This window comes from Equus asinus, chromosome 29 (assembly GCF_041296235.1).
Source record: "Equus asinus isolate D_3611 breed Donkey chromosome 29, EquAss-T2T_v2, whole genome shotgun sequence".
Lineage (NCBI taxonomy): Eukaryota > Metazoa > Chordata > Mammalia > Perissodactyla > Equidae > Equus > Equus asinus.
In genome coordinates, this window is record NC_091818.1 from 19809929 (window position 1) to 19837433 (window position 27505).

Consider the following 27505-nt stretch of genomic DNA (forward strand, 5'->3'; position numbering starts at 1 on the left):
AAAACACAAATTAATATTTTTAATTTACTTTAATTAATACTTTTAAACAGTAGACCCAGCATTGGAGGTTTGTGGGGTTCCAAGATGGAAGATCCAGGCTGTCTGCTTGGCCAGCCCCCAGCCCTCTTATGGATGTTGACCTTTTACCAGCGGGTATTGACTCCTATGACTAGAGCTTGCCTGTGAACTCAGCAGCTGCTCTTGGAGAAGGAACATGTCCAGGCTTGGTAAGCATTCATGCCTTCCAGTGGCAGAGACTGTAAGATTCTTCGTTGGGAGCAATCTTGGTAAGTGGGAGGCAACAGTTCAAGGAGCCTGGGTGCGGGGATGGGAGGCTAGGGCCCGGCTGGCACAGGGGCTCTCAGGGGGGCTTCGGTGCTGATGTTGGCTCATCCTCCAGGAGTTGTGACAATGGTTTGCAGCCTTTGGAAACTTGCCTGCTCAGGGCATGAGGAAGGAAGCGAAGGATTGACAGATCAGCCCCCTTTCCCCGAGAGGATGGAGGGAGACAGTGACTTCAGATAGCGGAATGATAAGGATAACGTTCTTCCTCTCTGCAGTGAATATAAAGTGCTCTATCTGTGGAAACAGTTGAGGAAAAGAAGCAGGAATCTGGTAAGAGAATATGCACTTGAGGCTTACCTTTGTGCGTGAGAAATCCGTTCAGTAAGTATTTATTGAAATCGCACTTGAAACATATGCACGACCCAGCCGGAGCCAATCCCTTCCTTGAGGAGTTCTCATTTAGTGCAAGAGGCAGGTGACACATGACAGATGGAACCAGTAAGGACATGAGAGGAAATGTTAAAAGGTGCTAAGTGTGTGGGAAAAGCAAGGGATGGGGAGACAGTGGGACTGGAAGGAACACCACTGGGCCTCTAGGGGACCAAGTGGCTCCCTGGGCTTCCTCTCCAGGGCTGGAGGGGAATGGGATGCAGCCGGATGGGATTGGTCCATCTTTGGAGGAGGGCAGACTCCTCCAAGGGGGCCCGGGGGAGGTGGTGGCGGAGGGACGCAGAGTCTCACTCTCGTGGGCTGGGAGCAGAAGAGAGAGGCTCACCAACCGGCTGGATGACCTAATAAGGCTACTTCCATCTCGCCTGCTCAGAGTCCAGCCTGAGAGAGGACTCCCTGTTCTCCCTGGCAGGGCACGAGGGCCAGTGTTTAGGATTTCTGAGCACCACTGAGTGTTCCAGCCAGAGACTCTCCATGTGACCTTCCTCAGCTCCTGGGGGAGGGGGAGGGGGAGGGGAGGGAAGGGAAAGGGCGCAGGGAAGAGGGGAAGGGCGTAGGGAAAGGGGGAGGGGTGTGGGAAGGAGAGGAAGAGTGCAGGGAGGGGAGGGGGTGCAGGAGGGAGGGGAGAGGGAGGGTGGAGGAAGCAGGGCAAGTTTGCAGGGAGGGGAGGAGGAGGGTGCAGGGGGGAGGGAGGGAGGTGCAGGATGGAGGGGGAGGTGCAGGGAGGGGTGGGGAAGGTGTAGGAGGGAGGAAGAGGGTGCAGGGGGGAGAGGGAGATTCAGAGGGGAGAGGGAGGTGCAGGGAGGGGTGGGGGAGGGTGCAGGGGGGAGGGAGGGAGGTGCAGGATGGAGGGGGAGGTGCAGGGAGGGGTGGGGGAGGGTGCAGGGGGGAGGGAGGGAAGGAGGTGCAGGATGGAGGGGGAGGTGCAGGGAGGGGTGGGGGAGGGTGCAGGGGGGAGGGGGAGGTGCAGGGAGGGGAGCTTCCCAGGCACCAGGCTCTTGGCTGAGACAGGGCAGACAGGAGAGAGGGCCAAGGAGAAAAGCCTGGCCTCCAGGGTTCAGGCCTGGCTTTTCTGAAGCAGTGTAAGCTGGGCAGGGAGGTAACTGAGAAGGTGAAGACTGAAGGACTGGGAGGCATCTCCGGAGTGGAGTGTGCGTATCTGACTGTCAGAGCGTTTCTTCTCAAGGCGCGCCCTTGGCCGGCAGCAGGGCTGGGGCTGGCCAGGTGTCCCTCTCTCCTCCATCCCGAGGAGGAGGAGGAGGGGGATGGGGAGGAGAAGAAGGACGAAGAGGAGGAGGAGGCCGGGCAGCGCTGGGCTCACAGCACCACCCTGTCCGGGGTCCTTTCTGCAGGGCCTGGCTCTGATCGCCTCCCACAAATCAAAGACTGGAGCTGAGGGGGTGTGTGTGTGGGGGGGGGGGCGGGGGGCGGGCGGTGCCATCAGAGAGCGGGTTTTGAGGATTGAAGTTTCCTTGAGGGACGGGGAGGCAAGGCCAGGGGGAGCGCTGTTGCCTGTCAGGTGTCTACACTGGGCTGGAGTCGAGGGCACTCAGTCCCAGAATTCAGGGCTTACATGAAAGTGGTCTCTATCACAAGCGACACGTTTCATGAGTCACCCAGTTGTGGTCACTAGCGTGTCCACACATCCATGCCCTGCCCAGGGCCTGGGGACTGCGCGGGGAGCCCTCCCTGTCCTCCCCAGGCCCGCGTGTGGGCCCAGGGAGAGGTGGGAGGGAGGGAGGGAGGGTGCCGGCCACGGCCCCGGCCGGTAGCCTGGTCACTAATGGCTGTGGGACCACAGCTGGCCAAGTTCCCTCCCCTCTCACCCTCTGCCAAGGCCTCTGCAGGCGGGGGTTAGATGAGACCGGTTTCTGGACCTGGGTGGGCTGGCCAGAGGAGGGTGAAAGAGGGCCCAGGACAGACTCAGGGAGTCTGGCCACCGCGCGGCCATTTAGAGCACGTGACAGTCCATGATGCCACCATGTGCTGTGAGGGCCGTCCTCGAGGCTGGCACTGAGGGAGGGAGGGACCCCACCGCCTGAGGTGTTGGAACTCTGGCCCGGGCACCCTCTGCGCCCCTTGCCGGGCCGCGGCCCTGCTGTCCCAGGCTGAGCGGTGCCAGGGAAGGCTGGCAGGGCGGACTTTGCTCATTTAGAAGTCGGAAAAAATGCCAGGAATTCACAGTCCGAAAAACACCCTTTGGCTCCTCATTTATCTGGAGACCAAAACAAACTCACTTGACAGATTGTGGGTCCAGCGAGAGGCCCTGTGGAGAAGCCTCCCGCGCTCGGGCATGTAGGTTTCCAGCCTGTTCCGCGCTCACTGTTGCTGGGACACACAGGGGCAGGTGAGGCTAGCACCCTCCTGGAGCAGGCAGCAAGGCTGGAAAGCCTCTGAGAGCCCTGGGCCTCTACCACGGTGGATGGACACTTTCGTTTCTTATTGTTTACGCAGAGATTAAGATCAGTGACACAGGGTGATATGGAAAATCCCACCCTAATTAGTAAGTGGGGCCCAAAACTTGTTTCATGAAAGGAAGGGATGCATTATTGAAGGTTAAGTGAAGTGACCGAGGGAGGTGAGCCTGTGCAGCTGGTGGAGGGGGAGGCGGTAGTGGTCCAGCCAGACAGAGTCTGCCTCGGGCCAGCAGTTGGCTGGGGCCAACAAGAAAGTCCCCTTACTCCCCTGGCCTTCTCCAGCATGAAAGGGGGACCTGGGGCTCATTGGCTAAGGACATGGTATGTAAAATCATGTCGTGAAGTCCTCTACCATTAGGCCTTAGTAATGGAAAGTCTGAATTTCAAATGGCAAGACCTACCTGTGGGGGCAAGTTGCTTGGCCAACTCAGCCTTTGCATCTCAGGCTGGTTTTATGGTTCTTTACTTGGCAAATATTAGAAGTCGACCACGTGGCCGGCACTGTTCTAGAAGCTTGGGTTCTATCAGCGAGCAAAACAGACTGAGCGCCCCGCCCTGGAAAGGCTGGTACTCTCCGTCACTTGGGTCACCTGCCCGGTGTCTTGCTCTCGTGGGGCTGTCGGGGGGCTTTGGAGCAGAGGGCGCAGCCCGGCTCGGCTCGGAAACTCACGTATCCGCCGGCTTCGGTCTCCCCAGCAGGCGCCTCGCCTGGTAAAGGGGACAGGAAGGGGACTGTCCCCATGGGGCTGCGGCGAGGGGGAGCCAGTAATGTCTCCTGCGGGGTCCTGCGGGCCGGGTGGCACGGTGGCTGCGGGGCCCCACTCGGTGCGCAGGCAGTGTCCGGGACATTCCTGCTTCTTCTGCCTGGGGATGGGGAGGTGTGGGGCGGGGGTTGAGGGAGTGGCCGCTGCCCCCAGGTCAGCGACTGCTGCCTCCCCCGGGCAGATGGTCAGGGCGCTCCTTCACCCTCAGGAGGCACGGCCTCTGAGCACTTTGCTTCTTGGACTTGGCAGGATGTCTGTGCTGGGCGACAAGACTCGCGCCCCTCCTCCCAGTCTCCCCTGTGTCGGGCTGTCTGCAGATGACTGCTGAGACCCAAGCACAGCCCTGCCTTGAATTGGCTGTGTGGCCTGAAGCCACTCACTTAACCTCTCTGGTCTCAATGTCCTCATCAGAATAGAGATCATAATGCTCAATGGTGAGGGGTGCCATGAGGGTCAGGTGAGACAAGAAGGTGAAAGATGGCAGAACTGTAAGCGTGGAGCTAGTCTCCTTCATCAGGCCATACAGAGTGGCTCCCTTCTGCCCAAAACTGCACCCCCAAGCACTATCTTGCAGTCTCTGATTTCTTTTCAGTATCACCTTCTGGTCTTCAGCGCAGCGTGACCTTTCGGCACACTCGTCCCCCTCTGGCCATGAAGGCAGCTTGGACCCTGGCAGCGTACATAATGTCCACATCTGTTGGACTGCAGGCTTCTCAAAGCAGGGGCCGTCTTTCCTCCTCTGAGCGGCCTCTCCTTCCTCTTCCCCAGAGCCTGGCGTGTCAGCAGTGCTCGGCAGGCGTCTGTTCCCTCGTGATCAACACACGCACGAGTGAGCAGCCGGCCCCTCTCTCCTGGAGACCTGTTTACTTTGTGTCCTGTACGAACCTGTCGCTCGGAGATCTAAATTTAGACTTTCCTTAGGCCAGGAGCCGGGGAACGGGTTTGAAATGTATTCCTCAGGTCTTGACCTTCTTTCTTGGGCTCCCAGAGGCACGGCCCAGTGGCCAAGTCCAGGGCACCTTGCAGCTTGGAGTCTCGGAGAAGATTCTGGTTGAGCACAGGTTTTTGGCCACCACCCAGGCTGCCTGGAAGGTCCAGCGTCCCGGTGATCCCGCAGCCTGGCCTGGAATACCCCACGGCTTGTGCTCCCCAGCCGGTCTGTCCTGCCCTCTCCTGGCCGCCCGTGGCTCCTAGAGCTCTTCTCAAGGACTCCGGATGACATTCACGGTGGCTCAGATGTGCTGCTTCTCTCTGAGAATGGAAAACTACATGGGGTTCTGCTGGCAACACCTGGCAGGCGAGCCCAGTTACAAAAGCCGATGGGGAGTGAAGGCCATCTTAGGATACTGTCTCCAAAGATCCAGCTTTTACCTGATTGAGTGCTAAAATGAAGACATTACCACCTACTGCAGGACATAGCCTGCCTGAAGGATCAGGTCAATTACTTTACTTCTCTGTTCCCATTTTAGTGTGCCTCTGCTTATAGTCAATCATGTGGTAAGAGCGCCCAGATTACCTGGGCAGGGAGAGTAAAATGACACCTGTTGAGACGATAGATGCTGATGAGGGCTCATGAGGAAGCAGAGCGTTGGGGTTCAACGAGACTGAGTCAGAGAGGAAATCATCCCATCACACTGGTTTTTCATTGGCCACCACATGTCATTGTTTTAAAACCAGCAGATATCAACTTCTCTTCTGTGGTGATAGAGCTGAAGGATACGCGTGCATAAGGGCCAAGGTGTTGATGGAGTAAGGTGATGGCCCTCAATACGCTGAATGCCTTCCAGGATGCAAGCCTTTGGGCAGTACCCTTCTCTTAAATCCAACGGGTCCTATCATCTGTTTTAACCAATGGACTGCCACGGCATCTAAGCTACACTAATTCTGGGCTCTGGCCTTATAGAGGCCTTGCAGCATCTGCTTTTGCTCTTTTGGATGCCCTGAGCTTCTGTGTAAGAGGTCAAAGTACCCTGATGGAGAGACCACCAGAGGGACCTGTGGAGAGACCATATGGAGAGACAGAGAGAGGCCCTGAGATTATATATAGAGAGAAGTCCAACTGTGTCAGTGTGCCCGCTGAGCCCAGCTGCTGGTAGCCTTGCCAGCTGAATGTTCCCACACACGTGACCCCTGGGAAGGCCCGCAGAAGAACCGCCCAGCTGAGCCCAGCCCAGAGTGAAGAATTACGAGAAGTGCGGTCACATGTCACTTAGCAACAGAGATATGCTCTGAAAAATGTGTGGTGAGGCACTTTCTCATCGTGCGTACATCATAGAGTGTAGTAACACCAACCTAGGTGGTGGCCCACTACACAGCTAGGTTACAGGGCGCTAATCTTACGGGACCACAGTCATGTATGCGGTCCATCGTTGACTGAAACATCGTTATGAGCCTCACGACTGGCGTAACATAGTTATGGTTTTAAGTTGCTAAGTTTTGGTGTAGTTTGTTATACAGCAATAATAACCAAACAACTCAGTTCTTAGGACAGATCTTTTAATTTTACCTCTAATGGGGACACTTGCGTGTATTGCCATCTGTATTTCTCTGGGTTCCCCAGAGAAACAGAACCAAGAGGATGTGTATATATATAGAGAGAGAGAGAGAAAGAGATTTAATTTAAGAAATTGCTCACACAATTGTGGAGGCTTGGCAAGTCCTCAATCCGATGGGTGAGGTTGGCAAACTGAGACTCAGGAAGTCCTGGAGCTCAGGGAGTTGTAGGTCAAGTCCAGACCCAGTCTGCTGGGAAACCAGCAAGCGCTGATGCTGCCGATGAAGGACGAAGGCCGTCTGCTGGGGAATCCCCTCGTGCTCAGGGAGGTCAGCCTTCTGTTCTATTCAGACCTTCAACTAATTGGATGAGGCCCACCCACAGTGTGGAGGGCAATCTGCTTTACTCAGAGTCCACCAATTTAAATGTGAATCTCACACCAAAACACCCTCACGGAAACATCCAGAATAATGTATGGGCATTATTTAGATAGATAGAATATCGGTACAGTGACCCAGCTATATTGATACATAAAGTTAACCATCAAACCATCTATTGACAAAAAACTCATTTTCTTTGATTTTGTTGAGAAGGTAGTATGTGCTTTTTGGAGGGAGAACCTGACTAGAGAATAAGGAGACCTGAATTGTAATCCACCTCCTGCCACTAACTTTATCATCATTGATCCATGGATCCATTGATCAGTGATGCCTCCATTGATCTAGACCAGAGGAAATTAATTCTGAAAGGTCACTGGGTCAGGTCATTTTTCTGTCTCAACAGTAAATATGTGTGTGACTGACTGTGTGATTTTCAAAATCAACTGTGTGATTTTCTTCCTGGGGGAAGACATTCTCACCTAGAAGGAACATCGGCTGGTTTGGTTGAAGCGGGTAGCAGAGGAACACTGGGTGCTCCCTCTTCAGCAGCCATCCATCTCCCCTGCTGGGTGGCGCCACATTTGGTTTGGTGGGCTGACCCCATCCCTGCTCCAGGGTGGACCTTAAGTGACTAATACCAGTCTGGAGAATCCTGCCTGTTGGTCCAGGGGAAGACACCTGGCCTGAATTTTCCCAATTGAACTGAAACTCAGAACTCATTTTTAGTGTTTGGGGAAAGAAAAAGATTTCACATCTTCTATGTGTTGTGGCAAGTATGTTGATATGAGACCTAGAATAATTTCAGCCATTTGCTACATGAAGGAAGCCAGCCTAAGGGCCGAGACAACATGTGGAAGAGCAGAGAACCAAGGATTGCAGGAAAATGGGACCAGAGCCCTGAGCAATCCCAGTTTGAAACCCTTGTGCCTCTGGATTCCACTTGGGAGGCCTAATGCACTCTTTTTAATTTCTACTCCATTTCGAGTTCAAATTTCTGTTACTTCCAACCCAAAGCATCCTGATTGGTGCATGATATGCCCCACCTACCTTTCCAGAAGAGCTGAAACTGTCAACCTTCGACTTTAGTGTCCTCATTATGAGGGGCTCTGAGAATCAGATCACTTTCCTCTCTGACTAGTTTGAGGTTTTACAATTCCCCAAGGGGTTCAAATGGAACCAGAGCTCCTGCTGCGGTCAGGCTGAAGGATACACACCTTTGAGAATTTTCCAAGGCAGCAGGAAAAACAACTCAGATCACAGTTTCAAATAGATTTGGGACAGGGCAGGGCAGAGCAAGACTGTTGACAGAAGTATCTGGAAACCTGTAGGACTGAAATGTCCCCTCTGCTTCCTGAGCCTCATAGGGAGAGTGGCTGTCTGGCCAGGGTCAAGTTTCTCTCCCTTTCTGTGTATGTGGAAAGACCGAGGCCACAGTCGATTATGACACGTAGTTAAATGTTTAGAAATTATATAGAATGGACATCAGAGTTAAATTTAGGAAAGTTCCAAAGTTACACTTTTCTTCTGAGTCTCTGGCCCATCTTTTCTCCTTTTATTTTTCAACTAAGTAGCAGATGTTCACTGCTCTTCAAAAACTTCTTTTAGGAGAGGATGGACCATCAGCTACATACTCTTTAGTATAAATAATGTAGGATCCTAGAATCTCGGGGTTAGAAAGACTTTAAACTTCATCTACTCCAGAGTGGCTCGAATGTTGGCTCCACATAAGATATTTCCACGTGGAACTTTGAATGTGATCTTCTTTAGAAAAAGGGCTTTTGTAGAGGTAATTAAGTTAAGGATCTTGAAATGAGATCATCCTGGATTATCTGGGTGGGCCCTACATCCAATGACACGTGTTTCTATAAGAAGAGGAGAAGACACAGACGGAAGAGGAAAGAGACAGGAAGAGGCCTTCTGACGATGCAGGCGGAGGCTGGAGTCATGCAGCTATAAGCCAGATCCCACCAATGATGGCCTGCTGCCACCAGGAACTAGGAGAGCGGCAGGGGACAGATGTTCCCTCAGAGCCTCCAGGAGGGGTCAACCCTGTCGACACTTGATTTCTGACTTCCGGCCTCCAGAACTGTGAGAGAATACATTTCTGTTGCTTTAAGCCATCCGGTTCAGGGTAATTGGTTATGACAGTCCTGGGAAACCAATACATACTCCATTCTTCAAATTATCCTTGAGTGCTTTGTATAAATCCCCTCTGAGTGACTGTTTGCTCTGTTTGAATACATCTAGAGGCTGGAAACTTACTTCCATCCAACAGGACCCATCCATCCTCAGACGGCTTTGACTGAACACCTTCCACACGCGGCACCATCTGCTCACGTGGACTTTCCGTTAGTCCTGAAAATGTCCAGCATTTCCCCTGAAAGCATCAAAGCCTTTGCACTTGGAGTTCCATCTGCTCTTTGTCAGGTCGTTCTCTCAAGTCTTGGCTTAAATATCAGTCCCACGAGAGACTGTGCCTGGGCATGCACACCGCCTCAGGTAGGGCCCTGAATCCATCACAGCATCCTGCTCATCTTCCTCGCAGCATCTTAGAAACCGGTACTCAGCCTAGTTACTGGGTGGCTTGCTCAGTGTCTGCCCCCTAGAGTATGAGCCCCAGGGATCTGGGAGCCTGCTTGTCTCTATCATGGTATCTCTTAGAATGGATATTACGTTGTATTGTGTAGAGAGGATATTTCTGAGATACAACATCTCATTTATCGTAAGATGCACCTTTACCCCATTTTAATGAAAATGAGATACATTTGCTATAGTTTTAGATGTGATGAGATAAACAAACCAACTCTTTTTCTTTCGGGATTTCCTGTTCTCCTGCATGCCTTTTCAAGTAGTTATTCATTCCTCATTGCTTCAAGGGAGAGGCCTTCACAGGATGGAAAGCTGAAAAAAAATCAAATAAGAAAAGCCTTTGGATTTTGTGTTTCCCCGAAGCAGAACCACCAAAGAGATTATGCCAGGTGCCCAAGAGGGCGGGAGCACCTGAGGAAAGTTCTCGAAGTATAAGAGGGAAGGATAGCCTGAGCCTTATTCCACACAGTAGGAGGAAAGAAGAGACTGAGAAGTAGTGACAAGGTAAGACCACGGTGATGAGCCTCCAGAGGCGTGGGGAGTCCTCACTCCAGGCTCTGTGCCTCTGTTGAGGGCCTTACGTGCCCGACATTCTTCTAAGAGCTTGGAGGGTTAGCCCACTGAATCCCCACTGCACCCTATGGGCTAGGAGCCAGGATTCTCTTCAAACTGCAGAGATATAGATGGAGAGTGCAAATAACGTGTCTGGATGATAGAGCCAGCAAGTGACAGTGCGAGGACTTGAACCCAGGGGGTCTAGATCTGGATTCCTGCCCTCCACCACCATGTTGATGAGGACTCCCCACAGCTTCAGAGCGTTTTGGGGACCCAAGAGTGGAGGAGCCCTGTGGCCTATGTTGCAGGGTAGGGTCCCTGGAAGCAGCAACACCGCATGCATGTTGTGCCTTTGTCACATGTCTAGACAAACGGGGCGAGGGGCAGACTGGCCGAGAGCTCTGTGTGGTCTCCCCCATACCTCCATGTCACAGAAGCAGCACCATGACACCTGCCCTTAACGTGGCCCAGAGATGGTGCAGAAGGCCAAGGATGTCACGTGGACTGCAGAGAGGGCCAGCTCTGTAGCCATGTGGGAGGGTCATGGCCAAGGGTCAGAACGGAAGGATGGCTATTGCAGGAGATGCCTGGATGGACATATGCCTTGAGGACTGGACGTCCCCTCAAAATACTTGGTGCTAACAGAACCTACTAGAACTCAGACACAACCCCAGGGAAAATGGGAAAACCTCAACTTAATAGATATTCCATTCTTTGCAAAACTGGCTTTTTAAATAGAAACTAAGTTGAGTAATAGAGAAGCTAAGTTATCTTTCTTGCATATCTGAGAGTCAAGACCTTTTTACACATAGTGCTTTCAATAAAACTTTGTTAAACAGATGATTGAAACAAAGACGTTGAGTAGAAATCTGCTTCCTGTAACACGTCAGCATTTGTTCTGGTTCCCTTCCTTGGGCCACACAGAACTAGTTGAATCTGTCTTCTATCAGATAACTCTTGTTTTGCCAAACCAATCATTGACAACTCCATCAGAGGGCTCCTCATTTGTCACACTTTTTTAAGATCAACATTATTGAGACATAATTTATATACAATAAAGTGTACCCATTCTAAGTGTACAGTTCAATGAATTTTGACAAGTGTATATACTTGTGTAATGTAAATGTGGAATGTTTCCATCACCTTCCAGATTCCTACAGGACCCCCTGAAATTGCCTCTCCCACTCCACCAATATTGACCTGAGAAAACCACTCTTCTGCTTTCTGTCACACTAGATTAGCGTGGCCTTTTCAAGAATTTCATATAAATGGAATCATATGTTGTGTTTTAAGTCTCTATAAAATAAATGGAAAAGCCAGAGAAAGCCCATTGAACAGAATGAGGCTCACTGCTGTGAATCTGCTTGGCCAGGTGGCCTTGGTGCTGCCCGACTTGGAGACAGCCCACCTTGCAGGGCCAGCATCATGCTCTTCCTCCTCTCGTGCTCTCGCTCAGGCCCCCTTCTCTGGGGCACTGTGTTCACTACCACTTCCCTTCCCTCACTCTTGGAGCTGTATTTCCTTTCTTGGCCCACATCTGCCAACCGGGAAACTAAACAACAAATGATACCCCTGGAAAAGCATCTTTGCTGAAGAGTTTGCCAATCTTTGGGGAGAACCAGACAGGAAGTGTGTCCCCTCAGTTCTTACTGACATCCCAGATAGTGTAAACTCCCCACTTCCTGTGCAGCTGGCTCGGGAACTGGCCTCTCTGATACAGTGAGGGAAGCTTCAGTTTCTCATTATTTAACTTTTGGACACCCGCTTGCTCTCCTGGCTCCTCGTGCTGTCTTTCCCTCTCTTGTCAAGAGTTTTGTTTTCTTTATTCTTCTTGTTCACCTCCAGACTGAAAAAAGTGTGAGAGAGTGTGATGGTCTAGTCTTTTAATCATTTCCTCTTCTCCCTAAACCTGTCTGGTTCTTCGCTCATGTGCAGGACATTTTTTATGACTGAGTAGACAGAAATGGGCTTCTGGAGTCCAGCTATCAGTTGACAGATTATTGTTATTCTTCCCAGTAAAAGCACTTCCACAACAGAGCAACTGGGGGAACTGAATGTGTCTGCAGAAAAGAGCAAATGAATATGCAGTCCCTATAGACCTGAGAACTTCACCCTCCTATGGTTCTCTGGAGCATGTCAGTGCAGGCAGGAGAAATGCCTGTAGCTGGGCCAGTGGCTCTCAAAATGCGGTCCTCAGACCAGGAGCGTCAGCATTACCTGACGTATTAGTTATCTTTTGCTCAGTAACAAGTTGCCTCAAAACTTAGTGGCTTTAAACACCAATAAGAATTATTATTTCTCACAGTTTCTGTGAGTCAGCAATTTAGGAATGACTCAGCAGGGAGATCTTGACTTAGGGTCTTTCATGAGGTTGCAGTCAAAGTGTTACCTGAAGGCTTGACTGGGGCTGGAGCATCAGCTTCCAACGTGGCTCACTCATAGGGCTGGTGCACTTGTGCTGGGTGTTGGCGGCAGGTATCATTCCTCCGTCAGCTGCTGGGGTGTCCTCAGGATGTGGCGCTCAGCCTTCCCCCAAGTGTGTGATCTGAGAGAGAGAGTATAGAAGCTGTCATGTCTTTTAGAACATTGTTTTGAAACCACATGCCATCACGTCCATCAAGCATGGTTGGAAGGGAGTCACTAGATGTAGTCCATGCTCAAAGGGAAGGAAATAAGACCCCACTTTTTTTTTTTCAAAGATTTTATTTTTTTCCTTTTTCTCCCCAAAGCCCCCTGGGACATAGTTGTATATTCTTTGTTGTGGGTCCTTCTAGTTGTGGCATGTGGGACGCTGCCTCAGCGTGGTTTGATGAGCAGTGCCATGTCCGCGCCCAGGATTCGAACCGACGAAACACTGGGCCGCCTGCAGTGGAGCACACGAACTTAACCACTGGGCCACGGGGCCAGCCCCAAGACCCCACTTTTTGAAGGGAGGAGTGTCAAAGAATTTGTGGATGGATGTTAGAAATATGTTACCTGGCTGAGAAATGCAAATTCTTGGGACATCTAGACCTACGGAGTTCAAATGTCTGGGGTTCAAGTCCAGAAATGTTTTCACAAGTCCTCTGGGTAATTTTGATGCTGGTTAAAGTTGGAGAGACACTTTAGGTTAGACTAAAGAATACTAAAAAAAAAAAAAACCCTTAACTCACTTGTGGATAACTAGGTGAAGCCTTACCAACCAGGGCTCCCTTCTAGAAGCTGAGTTTTAATGAATTTAAGAAAAGGTGCCAGCCTTAATTCAAGTTAATCCACAGCAAAGAGGTGGTAGGCAGAATAACGGCGCTCATATCCTAGAAGCCTGTGAATATGTTACCCACCATGGCCAAAAGGACTTTGCAGCTGTGATTGATTAAGGCTCTTGTGGCAGGAGACTATCTTGGATTTTTCCAGATGGGTCCAAAGTAATCACAAGGATCCTCATAGGAGGGAGGCAGGAGAGTCAGAGAAGGAAATGTGATGATGGAAACAGAGTTAGAGACAGAAATGAAGATGCTACACTGCTGGCTTTGAAGACAGAGAAAGGGGCCTTGAGCCAAGGAATGCAGGCAACTTCTAGAACCTGGAAAAGTTAAGAAAACGGGTTCTCCCCTAGAGCCTCCAGGAGGAATGCGGCCCTGCTGACACCTTGATTTTTGCCAAGGGAGACTCATTGTGGGCTTCTGACCTCTAGAATTGTGAGAGAATTAACTTGTGTTGTTTGAAGCCCCCTGTCTGTGTAATTTGTCACAGCAGCAATAGAAATCTGCTGCAGAAGCGTTCCTGTCTGAGCCTCCCTTTGGGTGCAGTAGAGAGGAGAAGAGGAGTGAGATGATCTGCTCCCTCACATGGTCCCAAGAGGAGGGTGGACACGGATTTCATTGCAGAGTCTATACTTGTGTTTTTACCTACAGAAGAGAAATGCTGTACAGCTGTGCTGTCCAACATACTGGCCACTAGCCGCATGTGGCTATATAAATTTACGTTTAAATTAATTACAACTATATAATATTAAAGAGTAAGTTCCCAGTCCTCCAGCCACATTTCAAGGGCTCAGTAGCCAAACATAGCTAGTGGCTAATGTATTGGGCAGTACAGATTTAGAACATTTCCAAAATGTTCTATTAACATTTCTAAAAGTTCTATTAGGAAGGCTCCTCTAGAGTCTTTGATCTTTCCCAATTTTCAATAAGCTTTGGCAAAAATCTTGTTCCACATCTTGGCCATGGCTATGATGGCAAGTTGGCATATCGGATACTTTGAGCTCTGTAATCTATATTTATTTACAGTGCTAATTAACTAGGTTTTAAAAACCTGTACTTCAAAGGCTCCTAGGGATTCAGAGGTGCCACAGGGACCAGAACAGCATGTCTGCGTGTCCGTGGGTAGATGGGGGCACAGGACCTGCACCCCTGCTTTGACTAGAACAGCTTCCCATTTTGTTTTTCTTTATTGAGCTGATTGTACCATTTCGTTTGAAGAAAGATTCCGTGGCTTTCAAAAGAAGAAAAGTTTGAAAACTGTGCCTGGAGGGAGGGTACCCACCCCACTTCTCCTTTGTCCCCCTCTGTAGTCCCCTGGAAGTCATCTGGACAAGACTCCTTCTCACTGAAGACCATAACCAGAGCAATAAATCATTTGTACTTAAATACCAACATGGATTCATCATCTGGAGATTCTGTATTTGTGAAGATTTCTTCAAAAACTCCATCCAAAAAAATTATTTTAGAGGATGCTGTTAATTTGAAAAGCAGTATATAGGGTGGATCATTTTCCTCCTAGGATTAACTCAACTGTTTCGTATTTCTATTCCGAGAAACATCGTATTTTGTCTTATTTATACACAGAGACGTGCACACATGTACTTTATAGAACACCGTACTTGTCTTGTTGCAGTAAGGTTTTATAGTGCTTCTGGCCCAAACCAATAAAGTCTGGGTAAAAAGGGAGGGTCTTTGGAGGTTTCTTCAAACCATGTAATTCTCAAGCCCCGAAGGGCTTCTCGGCAGACCTGACAGCCCCATTGGCTCAGGGGAGTCTGGGGGCAAAGGGGTGATGAAGTCGTTCAACTTTTATATTAATGTTAAATGTTAATGTTAAAAGTGTTGAATGGGTTGAGGTCACACTTCCTGCCTCTGACAATAATTCCACTTTTATCAGGTACTATCTTGTCTTAGATATATTTAAACCTCCCAGCCAGAGCGATACTCCCAGGGAATGCCAAGCATGCGCACGCTCCTCCCTCTCCCTGGCAGAGCGCATGCTCACTGAGTGCTGGCTGAATGATTGTCTCCGGTCGCTGTGGTGTGCCCGGGTCGCAGCTTCTCTGGGCCTCAGTTTTCTGATCCCTGAAAATCCAGGTTTGTGGGTTAGAAGAGCTCTGTTTCCTTCTAGTACGGAAGTTCTTTGATAACCTGATGGATGAAAATAATTAGAATCAAATAATTCTAATTGAGGTAAAAAGAGAAATCCATCATGTATGATAGGAATAGAAAAATTGGGCCATGTTTAACAGCAATCTTTATCTCCACTTAAACTACCAATACATCTGTAGCCATGTACGAACGAGAACGAGTCTCACTTTAAAACTCCATTGAGCACAGTAGGGCTGGCGGTGGATGGACCTACAGCTGATGGGGCTAACGCTTAGGACCCCTCATTTCAATGGGCCCTTCCAAGGCCCTGGGAGGGGCCTCAGCAATCTGACTAGTGTTCATATACTTTGCAAACCTAGAAAAGTATGGTATTTTAGCTGCAATTTGTTAGGATTGCCAGCTCCTTCCATTCATGCTTCCCCTTCTCTTGGGTGAGGTTGGGGTGGTCTTGGGCATTTTGGGGATCCAGATAAAAAAGGTGAGTTGGGGACGCATTTACTTTGAGTTTAGCAGGATACAGTCATGTGGTTCCCTGCAAGGACTCTGGAAAAATCACTAAGGGCTTCTGGGTTTTTCCCATTCCCACAAAAACCCTGGTGGATGGGTTAATGAGCAAACAATTCTCAGGAAGTAGGAGAGTAGGAAAGAAGAGGAAAATGAAAAAGCCTGAATGAACAGTTTATCTTTCAATAATCAGCCCTGTTTCAACAGCAGGACCTCGGAATCAGGCATGGCGGGAAGAAGGGCTTTGGAATCAAGTTGAGTTCAAATCTCAGTTGTGCCAAATGCCAACTGTGTAATTACGGATAAAAGATTTTTCTTTGAATCTGTTCCCTCACTCGTTAATGAGGCTAAGAGTGACTGTTTCCCAGGGTTGTTGTGAACTTTGAATGCTATAATATAACATGCACATACTAAGCATAATAGGCACTCCATAAGTTATAGCTTTTTAGAACTCATGCCATGGAATGTTCTCTTATAGTGCACTTAATTTGAATATCAAAAATTCCAAGCAAGGGAGAATATCTCCTTCAGAGATGATTGAAGTTGGGAGGGGCCTTCAGGGTTTAAACAAGGAAATTAGGGCTTTGCAAAGTGGTGACTTCCATGGGCTCATGCCCCTAGGAAGCAGCAAAGTGGTCTTAGAACCCACATGTACTGACTTGGAGTATAGTCAGACAGATGGGTCCCTTATATTGAAAGTAAATCAAGGAGCGAGTGCCCTGTGCAGAAGGCCATGCGTGAAGCCTCCTGGGGCTGGTAAAGAAAGGCGGTTATTTTCGCTCAGTGCCTGGGAACTGTACGTATGTTCTCTCAGTGTAAACCTCACCACTGCCCTATGAGGAAGCTGCAATACAGCCCCATTTTACAGATGAAAAAACTGAGACTGAGCAAAGCAAAGAATTTGCTCAGGATCACACACACATAAATGACAGAACTCGAATTCAGTCCCAGGTCTGTTCGCCCCCAAAGCCATGCCCTACCCCCGTTTTACAATGCTCTGTCCTCTGAGACTTGGCCTGAGTTCACACAAGGGCTCTCTCCATCTTTGACCAACGTGCAACAGCAAAGCCACTCATTGGGGTCCTGCTTCCTCCTGCGACTACAACCATGGTGATGCCGTGCAGGCCACCATTTATTGGTCACCTGGACATCACTAAAATACCTGCCTTGGGCATATTCATGATTTCCTGTCAGAGGTTTAAAACAGTTTGTCACAGTTTTCTCAGAAATATTTTTCATAAAGTCAAAGAATTAGGGAGGAGGCTCAAGAATTTATTTAGGTCATCGCCGGAGCAGACACGCACTTGAACCCAACAGGACTTCTGCAAAGTTCTTTCGCTTAAAAAACCCTTCAGTTCGATGGTTCTCAGCCTTGGCTGACATTAGAACTACTTGGAAAGTTTTAAATGATACCACACCCAGGCTCCACCCAAGACTAATAAAATCAGAGTCTCGGAGAATGGAGCCCGACACGGCAGTTTTTAGAAGTTCACCAGACCAGGCTAGTGTATAACTGCTGAGTTTAGAAAAAGATTGGATGGCCTTCCTCCATAATCCTCTCCAATGCTGAATTTCTGACACTTTCCAAGAAACATCGCCTCATTCTTAACCAAGGTCCCTTCTGTGGAGGGTAGGGTTCTGCAGCGGTTTTCCACAGTAGCGTGGAGATGTGGAATAGTGTAGTTTTCGTTAAGGGTAAATTGTTTCCATATTATCAAAAGCTTTAAGGACTGCTCATTCCTTCATCTAGCAGTTCAACTTTTAGGACTTTATCCCAAGAAGAATTAATAAATGTCTACAAAGAAGTTCATTAAAGCATTATTTATGACAGCAAATTTTGGAGACAGCCTAGGTATCCAATACTCGAGGTGATTGTGTGAAAAAGCTACGATGTATTCAAATGGGAGAACATAACCTTTCGATTTCTATTTAGGTTCATGTTAACCAGCATAGGAAATGCTGTAGTAGGAACAGTATGAGTCAATTTTTGGTTAAAAATATATGCATTTTTCATATGTGTGGGAAAGATATTGAAATATTACATTATCAGCTGTTGCCTCGCATGGTTGGTTTATGACTGTCTTTTTCCCCTAGCTTTATTGAGATATAATTGACATATAACATGACTGATATTTTTGTGCTTTTCTCTTCTTCATTTTTTATTGAGGTAACGTGGGTTTATAACCTTATACAAATTTCAGGTGTACATCTTTATATTTTGTCTTCTATATAGACTACATCATGTTCCCCACCAAAAATCTAGTAGGCGCCCATCACTGTACAGATGTACTTTACCCATTTTATCCCACCCCACTTCCCTTCTGGTAACTACCAATATGTTCTCTTTATCTATGTGTTTGTTTGTTAGTTTATCTGCACATATGAGTGAAGTCATACAATATTTGTCTTTCTCCATCTGACTTATTTTGCTTAGCATAATGCCCTCAAGGTTCATCCATGTTGTCACAAATGGCGAGATTTCCTCTTTTCTATGGCTGAGTAGTATTCCGTTGTGGATATACACCACATCTTCTTTATCCATTCATCTGTTAACGGGCATTTGGGCTGTGTGTGCTTTTCTCTCATGCTCACTCTCGGGAGCTAGAGGAGTGTCTCTCTCTGGACCAAGTTCTGTCCTAACCCAGGTCCCAAGGTTTAGACTTTGGAATAAATATTATGGCCTCCATATTGGCCATGGTGCAAGTTATTCCCTTCAATGCTCTGTTTCATCAGCCCTCTGTCTTACACCAACGTCTCTCAGTTGATTCAGAGTCTGGTGAGGAAAGGGATGTGATAAGCAATCCTCTCAAAAAGTCCAATAGTAAGAAGAGTGCAGCTCTGGACTGGGTCCACCCCCACCCTTTATATACTATATTTATTACATGCCATTTTACTCACACAAAACTGCACTACAGCTCATTGCATTAAGTGTGACACCAAGTCAGCCCAGGGCGTCAGTGTCTCATGGTAAGTCATTGTAATCGCTGGCAAACAAGTCATATGCCATGTGTAGTAATATAATGCTAAAGCTAATCTTAGCACTTGATATAAGTTTTCTTATTTTATATTTGCAAATGCTTATTTTACATAGAGAAAAATAATGCCTCTTTATATTAGAAATTGATCATGATTAAACAGAGAAATTTTTAAAAGAATAATTACTGCTGTGCCCAACAGAATGTTCAGGCTTAAAATAAGGCAAATTATGTAGTTTTGGTACTAGGTGATTTTTAACTAGCAATAATTATATCGATTACAGTATACAGAATTAATGCCATGTGCCTGAAATTTAACTAATTCATCCCCAAATAGTACATTATAATTATGTTTTTTCATCACCAAGGGGCACCTTTTGAAAAAGATTTTTATTTTATTGAGGTCATCAGGACTGGTTTTTTTAATGCTCGTTTGAGTTTTCCAAATTTTCTGTTTTGAGGGTCATTATTATTTAAGTAGAAACAACAATTAAGTGGTCTGTAGAAAATGCTAATTCAAAATCCAATCTAGAAACGCGTGTGCCTCCTTTCGTGGGTTATTTTTCATGGCAAGCATAACTGGAATTTGCTGGAACAACTGTTCAGCTGTCTTCAGAAGAGGACATGCTCCATTTTTGTTGTTGTTGTTAAGTTCAGCTGTCTTAAGGACAGATCAGGCCATGCTCTCTTTTTTTAGCTACCCAGATCCCCCTTGACTAGTGTCAATGGCTAAAGTCAGATGAGTTTTTGGGAGAGTATCAGCTGGACTCTCAGAGAGGAGGATGTGCTGGAAGGAAAGTCCACAAGAGAGTGTTAAACCTTGCTCCCAGGAAATAGCACGTGTTTGTTGAATGAATACATGAATAATATATTTGTTAATATTCCTAGCAGAAGAAAACCTTGAGAAAATTGTGTTTGTGGCTTTAAAGAATTCGAATGATATTGTTTAGATGTGGCTGGGAAAGGAAAAAGAGGCAGGGGAAATGACAATTTTATGGAGTGTGTTCACTCTACCCTCCCTATGTGGTTCTAGCATCCATCCATGGCCACAGAGGCTGCTTCCTCCTCCTGGACAGACAGGGCCGCAGTTGAGGCTTGACGTGAGAGAGCAGTGGACATTGTTTGGCAGCTGCTCAGCAGCTGCTGACATTGCAGGAGGCCAAAAGTCAAAGAGGAGGATGGCTTTCCAATCGAATCGGGCAAAGGCATTTCTATTCTGGGAGATGCGGAGGCCCTGAGTCCACAGTGGCACCCAGGGAATGGGCTGGGCAGGGAGGGGTGGTCACCAGCCGTTTGGGAATTGTCGATTGCCAGGGCCCTCGGTCCATCTGAACCGAGTCACAGCACTTTCACTGAACAAATCTGCCCATAGGCTGATTGATACTGATTCGCTCAGGGAAATGCCTTTGCCCTAAACTAGGATTTATTCTACCAAGCGTCCTCCTGGCTCATGGCAAGGATCAGGGGCCACTTCGTGTGATTTCTGGCCATCACAGATGTCCCTCTCAGCCCAGCCTGGTTATGACTTCCCCAGTGGTGTGTGGGGTGAGAGAATCAGCTCAGTTTGTCACACTGTTGACAAGCGATATAGGTGCATCCCCAGCCAGCAGGGAAGTGAGTCAGAGCATGTGCTGTGGTCTCAGCTAGTCCAAACCCCAGCCAGGGCGGGGACAGAATGGGACAGGGCTGGGATCGGGGCAGGCGAGTAAGGTTGAGTCCTACAAATACAGGTCAGATCCTGTCCTCATTTAGAATTTCGATATTTTGTTCATTATGGATTTTTTCATTAATTTTGATTTTCTAAAATACTGCAGTAACATGTTCTTTGCCCTGATTACTGAGTTTTGAGGCTCCCTTTTATGTTTTGCACCCAAGTTGAGCCCCTCACTTTCCTCCCTCATCTTGATTTTGCCCAGCCCACTCACTCACCAGCTCTGTGAGGTTGGACAGTCACTTTAAATCCAGCTTCCATCGTCTGTAAAATGAGGTGATTGATACAGCCCATCTGATAGGATTTTGTAAAGTTAAATGAGATAATGCACTTAAGACTCTCAGTGCAGGGCCTGGAGTACAGTCAGTGCTGCGAGAACATGGGTCAGTGCCCAAAAAAGCATGTTCTTGCCAAAAAGAACCCCCTCCTTAGAGACAGAAAATGGCCCTTCAAGCCATTTCTGGACACTTTGATATTGCTCAGCCTGTTTCTAACAGTGATCCAGACTCTCACTTGGGCAGGGCTCCCAGTTGTTAAAAAACATGAACAAACCCACAGTTCCCAGGACAGAAGAAATGCCCTTGGCCTAGCATCAGCCAAAATCGCGCCCGTGTTGAAAAGCAGTGGGAGGTGCTCACCTCTTGGACACACTGGCTTGAACTTAGGGATTCGCCAGGCGTGGGTAGGAATTATGGGCCTGAGAAATAGACTCACTCACTCAGGTGAACACACTCACCAGCCAAGGCTACTGTGTGCCCTGTGATGCCCAGAAACCCACACTAGGAGTGAACTCAGCGTGGAAAGATGTGTTAAGAAATCCATCTTGCCAACCTTCCACAGATTCTACGACACGATGATTTATGCTTTCAGTGAATATTTTACCATTTCACAACAACCATTATTTGCAGTCTCATATGAATATACAACAGTAAAACTGGATAGATTTCATGTTTACCAGTAATATTGAAATCATCTCTTTGAAAATTTTGAAAAACTTTCAGCCAAGAGATTCATTGTAGACTAGCGAAATGTGTGCTAGTATTCCATGTTTAAAGCTTTTTGCGTTGAAAACCTCCATCCTAGTTCCTAATGCAAAATTCAATTCTGAAAAGAATAATAAGGAGGGAAGTGATAGATGAACTTTTGATTTCAAACCTCTTTACTGCCTGGAATCTGGAAATAGCTTGTGAGAGACAGAATAATGGCCCTCAAAGATGTCCCCATCCTGAGTCCCAGGACCCGTGAGTATGCGAATATGTTCCCTCCCAAGGCAAAGCAGACTTTGCAAATGTGATTCAGTCAAGGATCTTGAGGTGGGAAGATTATCCTGGCTTATTTGGTTGGGCCCAAATTAATTACAGGGGTCCGTAAAGTCAGAGAGCCTCTCCCTGCAGGGCTTAGAGGGAGATGCGGCTGCAGAAGAAGGGTCAGAGAGGTGTCACGTTGCTGGCTTTGAAGATGGAGGAAGGGGCCACAAGCCAAGGAATGTGGGCACCCTTTGGAAGCTTGAAAAGACGAGGAAATGGCTTTTCCCCTAGGACGTCCAGAAAGGAATGGAGCCCAGCTGACACCCTGATTTTAGCCCAGTGAGACCTGTGTTGGGCTTCTAACTTATAGAACTGCAAGATAATAAATTTGTGTTGTTTTAAGCCACTAAGTTTTCAGTGATTTGTTATAGTAACAATAGGAAACTAATGTTAGTGCCGTCAAGTCAGTCCCAAACTCCTAGCAACCCTGTGTCCAGCAGAGCAGGACCCTGCATAGCTTTCGGCATCACAGCGACATGCAGTTGCCAACTGACAGATGGGTGGTGTGGTTCCCTGCCCAGGAAACGAACCTGGGCCGTGGCAGTGAGAGTGCCGAGTCTTAACTCCTAGGCCACCAGGGCTGCCTAGGAAACTAACATGTAGCTGCAATTATGTAAATTTCTGTTAGTCACTTTATCACATACTGTAGATTTCTTGGATGTTTAGAAGCAATTCCTAACATAGTATTTTTTTCAATTTAATATTTTCATTGTGGGGTCTTCCATCCCAGTTTTCTTCTCATTTATCTCAGGATGGTGTGTCCTTCAGACTCCTGATGGGCCACTAGACGTGAAAAGGGAACCTGGAATTATTCCCCAAGAAGCTGCTCCTTCCAGACCCGAGGCAGGCCGCTGCACCCCGGGACGTGCCCAGGGAGAACAGAGCCTGTAACCATGGGAACTGGGCCATGGAGAGCAGGATGTAAATCCTTGAAATCATTTTTAATGAAACATAAACATTGAGTTAGCATGAGGGCCACAGTTTCTGGGTGGCTGGTTCAAACTTTGGCAATCAGCATGGAGAGGGAAAATTCTCCTATTCTAATGGCCTCCAGATGTTCTTCTGGTCCCAGCCGAAAATTTCTCGTCATTTATGGTTAATATTTTTGTCAGCAGCAGCGTTTTGTTGTAATGCCTCCAAATTGGTGGCAGAGGCCAGCATTCATCAAACAAACCCCAAATGAGAGCTTAATCTTGGGGTCACCTTAAGTCACCTGTTGTACTCCATTTAATCAATAATTGCGTAATAGTATAGCCACCAGAATTTTCTGTTTGTATGACAACGAACCTCATGACCATCTGACGACAGTCAGTCACTGAACTCACCTATAAGTGAGATGTCCTATTTTGACAACGACTGGCATCCTGGCCAACGTCCAGAAGAAGGAAACAAAGATGTCAGATGGTAGTCATCCTGAGTGAATAAGAGGCAAAAGGTTTATTGCAAATTATAATGAATTTCTTCATCATAGAATTTAGAACACAAGCTCCATTCACATCAGTTGGGGAACATTGAAGTAATGATTTTAGAGAAGCAATCTTTGGGAAATTCAGATTTAAGCAAAGACGATTTCTGTTTTTTACAACAATAATGTTATGACCACCTACACTCAGTAAAAGGGGACTACGCAGGATCTGCTCTGGGATGTACCTTTAGTTATGTAATCGACTCTAACAATAAGTGACTGACTTATATTCATGCTTCAATTTCCTCTATTTGAAGAATAAGGAGGACACAGCTTGCCTTTCTAGAAGTCTCTTCTGAGAATTGCTGTCTATGAACCATCCTGAATGCACAAGGAAAGGACTGCAAACTGCCTTGAGCGATTGCAGTGAGTTGCCGCTCGCCGCTTACGTCTCAGCAGGGCCTGGTGGACTCGGTTATGTTGGGAAGGTGCTTAAAAAGGCTATGCTTACTTGCCTGTTGAGAAGGGACTTGATTTATGACTTGCTAATAAGTCACATCCAGGTTGTCCTGCAGCTTTTATCAAGTGCTTCTATCCATGCTTATATTCATTAGTGTGAGTAGCTAATTTCTGAGGTTCAGCCACCAGGGCATATGTTTTCATGGTTAATTAGGGGCCTGAGTTATAGGCCCCTCACACCACTTAGCAACTGAATCATTTGTGGCTACTGACAAGTAATAGAATCTCTTTGGGCCTTTGTATTTTGATATAAAATGACGATAAATCATTTGACTGCGTACTAAGTCTTTAATCATCGAGCCCCCACCCCAGCCACCCACCTAGCAGAGTACTTTAGGAGTTTTACTGCTTACAATGAGGAAAGGTCCTCGGCTAAAATATTAGAACAAAGGAAAGATGTTCAGGACTACAGACTCTAAATATATGTGCAGATTTCTCATTGGGGAAAACAACTCGCTCTTGCCATGTGGTTTCTCTTCTCCTCTCATTCGGGGTCCAGCACAGGTGGTGTCAACAGAAGCTCTGACTAGTGGGTCTAGCCCCACCCAGACTGACTGGCAGGGTACACAGCTAGAATTGACAACACTTTAAAAATACAGTAGTCCCCCCTTATCCATGTGGGATACATTCCAAGACCCCCAGTGAATTCCTGGAACCACAAATAGTGCTGAACTCTATATATACTATGTTTTTTTCCTATATGTACATACATACCTATGATAAAGTTTAATTTATAAATTAGGCACCATAAGAGATGAACAACAATAACCAATAATAAAATAGATCAGATATATCTAAAATATATCAAAATATAACAAGATACTGTCATAAAAGTTACTATAGATCTTAGCAACCTCAGCATATAATTTTTTTCTTTTCCTATTAAGTCGAGAACTTTCACCGTTTCACATAAAGGAAGCCCTTTACAGCTTCTCTTTGGCATACCCAAATTGCCAGCATCGCCACTCTTGCGCTTTGGGGCCATGATTAAGTAACGTTAGGGTTGCTTGAACACAAGCATTGCAATATCGAGGCAGTCGCTCTGATAACCCAGATGGCTACTGAGTGACTACCGGGTGGGTAGCATATGCAGTGTGGACACGCTGGACAGAGGGGTGATTCACATCCCCACGGGACAGAATGGGACAGTGTGAGAGTTCATCACACTACACAGAATGATGAACAATTTAAAACGTATGAATTGTTTATTTCTAGAATTTTCCATGTAGTATTTTCAAACTGCAGTTGACCATGGATAAGTTAAACCGTAGAACATGAAACTGCTGATACGGGGGCACTTCCGTTTTGGTTTTGACAAATTCTCTCATCTGTTGGTAAGTATTTTGAAAATTTAAATCACACACTCATTCTTTCATGACCTTTTTCTACAGGTGTTCACTGTATAAAATCTTCTCAGACTGCCCCAGCCCCCTTGGAGCCCAAGGCTCGTTTCCATCTGTAATTCCACCATCTACAGTCTCACAGAGCGCTCTATGACTACCAAGACAACAAGCGTCTGTCCCCAGTGCTCTGAGGAGTCCGACCCTCTGAAGCAAGAAAAAGCTGAAATCCTGATTTTTCCTCCTTAAAATCAGCACGAAATCGCTTGCCGGTTCCTGATGGTGTGCCAGGATGTGATGTGATGAGCTGTGAGGGATGACGGGAAAGAAGTTCTGTTCCAATATTAAATATCTCTTTGCCTTCTCCATCCCCTCCCCTGATCATATTGTTTAAAATAGCACAACTAGAAGGACCTGCAACGAGAATATACAACCATGTACTGGGGGGCTTTGGGGAGGAGAAGAGGAAGAAGGAAAAAACCCAAAAAGATAGGCAACAGATGTTAGCTCAGGTGCCAGTCTTAAAAAGAAATAACAGTAGTAGTAATAATAGCAACTATAATATATAATTATAATTTTATTATATATTACATATAATATATGGATATATATTATATATTATAATATATAATTACATGAATTATATGAATGTATAATTATATGAATTAGAATTATGAATATATAGTTATAGTTTATAATTATAATGAAGAGAGCTAGAATTTATTAAACCCGGATTATGTGTCAGACACTTTGCTAAGCATATTACCTTCATTATATCCTCTGATCCTAAGAACAATCCCAAAGCGAGGCACTGTTAGTTTATTCATCCTTATTGAACAGATGGGCCTGGAAGGACTAAGATATTTGCCTTTTGGGTCAAGCATTGTCTGCTCTCTTCTCTTCTTTTAAAATGTGTCCATCGATTCCTTGAACAAAGATTTATCGAGTGCCTGTGTCCCAGGCCCTGTTTTAGTCACTATATACTCTCTGGAAACATGTGATGTCTTCTCTTTTGTTCTAAGAGATGAAAGGAGGTGGTGTAAGGGTGGTGGGCTTCTGAGAAAATGAGGCACTGCGGACCGCAAAGTCTGCTGGCTTCCCACTTCTGCCCTGAGAGACAGCAATGAGAACCTCATCCCACAGATGGATTTCTGTCCTACTCACCTTTTCAATTGGGTAGGGAAGATGATATCTGGGGAATGTGAAAGGTCCTTACTCCAGGCTTTGTGCAGAGACTAAAGGGGGAGGTAGGGCCTGAGAAATGATGGGGCAATTCCCAGGTGTGAGAAAACTCACTAATGAACTCAGAATCCTGGTATCTCCATTTAAAAGGGCCTTGGAGGTCTTTGAGTCCAAACCTTAGACCAACTCTCTATCCAGTGCAAGATCCCCTCTTGATAAGTGGTCAGAGAACCTCTGTTTGCATACTTTCAGTGCCGGGGAATTCTCTACCTCACAAGGGAGCCCATTCTGGTGCTAAAGGCTGTTCTTCACAATACTGAGCCAGATATCTGCCTCCACATAACTTCCGCTTACTGGGCCCAGCTTTGTTCTCTGATGTCATGCCAGATAAACATTCTAATTCCTCTTTCATAGGAATGCCTTTAGGTGTCTAAAATCAGTTACCTTGTCACCACTAAGACGTTTTTCTTTCTCTTTCAGCCTTCCTTCTTGTGTTATGATTCCTAAACCCTTTGCTCTCCTAGCTGGAGCAAGAGAAACTGGAAGCTAATGGGCTGAACGACTTTAAGGGTCACTGGGAAGAGTTATTAATAAACACGCCTTAAGTGACAAGAGGCTGTGAAGGGGGGCTGGGGCTTCTCCTTTGGCCATTAGGATGTGGACAAAGAGTATCTAGAGTCAAAGAGGTCTCTGAGGTCAGGGCTCTTTTGGCTGGTATTTGAGCCCCTAAATAGTGCTCAGGCCACTTGGAATAGTCTCTAGAAGGCGAGGCTGCAGTCTGACATAGTACCAGGAAACAAAGCTAGTGGCTCTAAGAGCATCCTTGCTCCTGGCGGTTTTCGTAGCCATCTCTGGGGAGAATTTTATTCACAGTGGGGAACGGGATGGGTGGCGTTAAAGCTTATGGATTCTCTGATGCTCTAAACTGCCTTGGAGACGACAACTACCATAAATCTCAGTTCCCACACCTTCATAAATTATTATTTCCCTATCTTTTGTAAAGAACTGAAATTGAGAAAAGGCCACCAGGGGCACCCTAACGACACCCACTCCACCCGATAATACTACAGTGCCCCAGCCTCCTCCCTTCTGCAGCCTCTAGTGTATTACACCTTCCTTGGAAAGGAGCATCTCCCGCCAGGACTCATTTAAATCCCTGTGGAATGGAAGCAAAGAAGGTATGTTTCTCCAGAAGGAGCACGGGCTATGTTTTTTAAGATAGCGTTTTAGTGATACAACTAAAAGATCTAAATGTGGGGCATGTAGACTATAAC

The 27505-nt window shown here is 47.0% G+C and overlaps 1 long non-coding RNA gene across 1 annotated transcript; it reads left to right on the forward strand.

Moving 5' to 3' along the window:
* The first annotated feature begins 209 nt into the window (after positions 1 to 209).
* On the forward strand, positions 210 to 26266 carry LOC139042503 (uncharacterized). Its single transcript, XR_011499282.1, has 3 exons — positions 210 to 287; positions 561 to 615; positions 25101 to 26266. It is a non-coding gene; the product is annotated as an uncharacterized lncRNA (long non-coding RNA).
* Positions 26267 to 27505: the final 1239 nt, after the last annotated feature.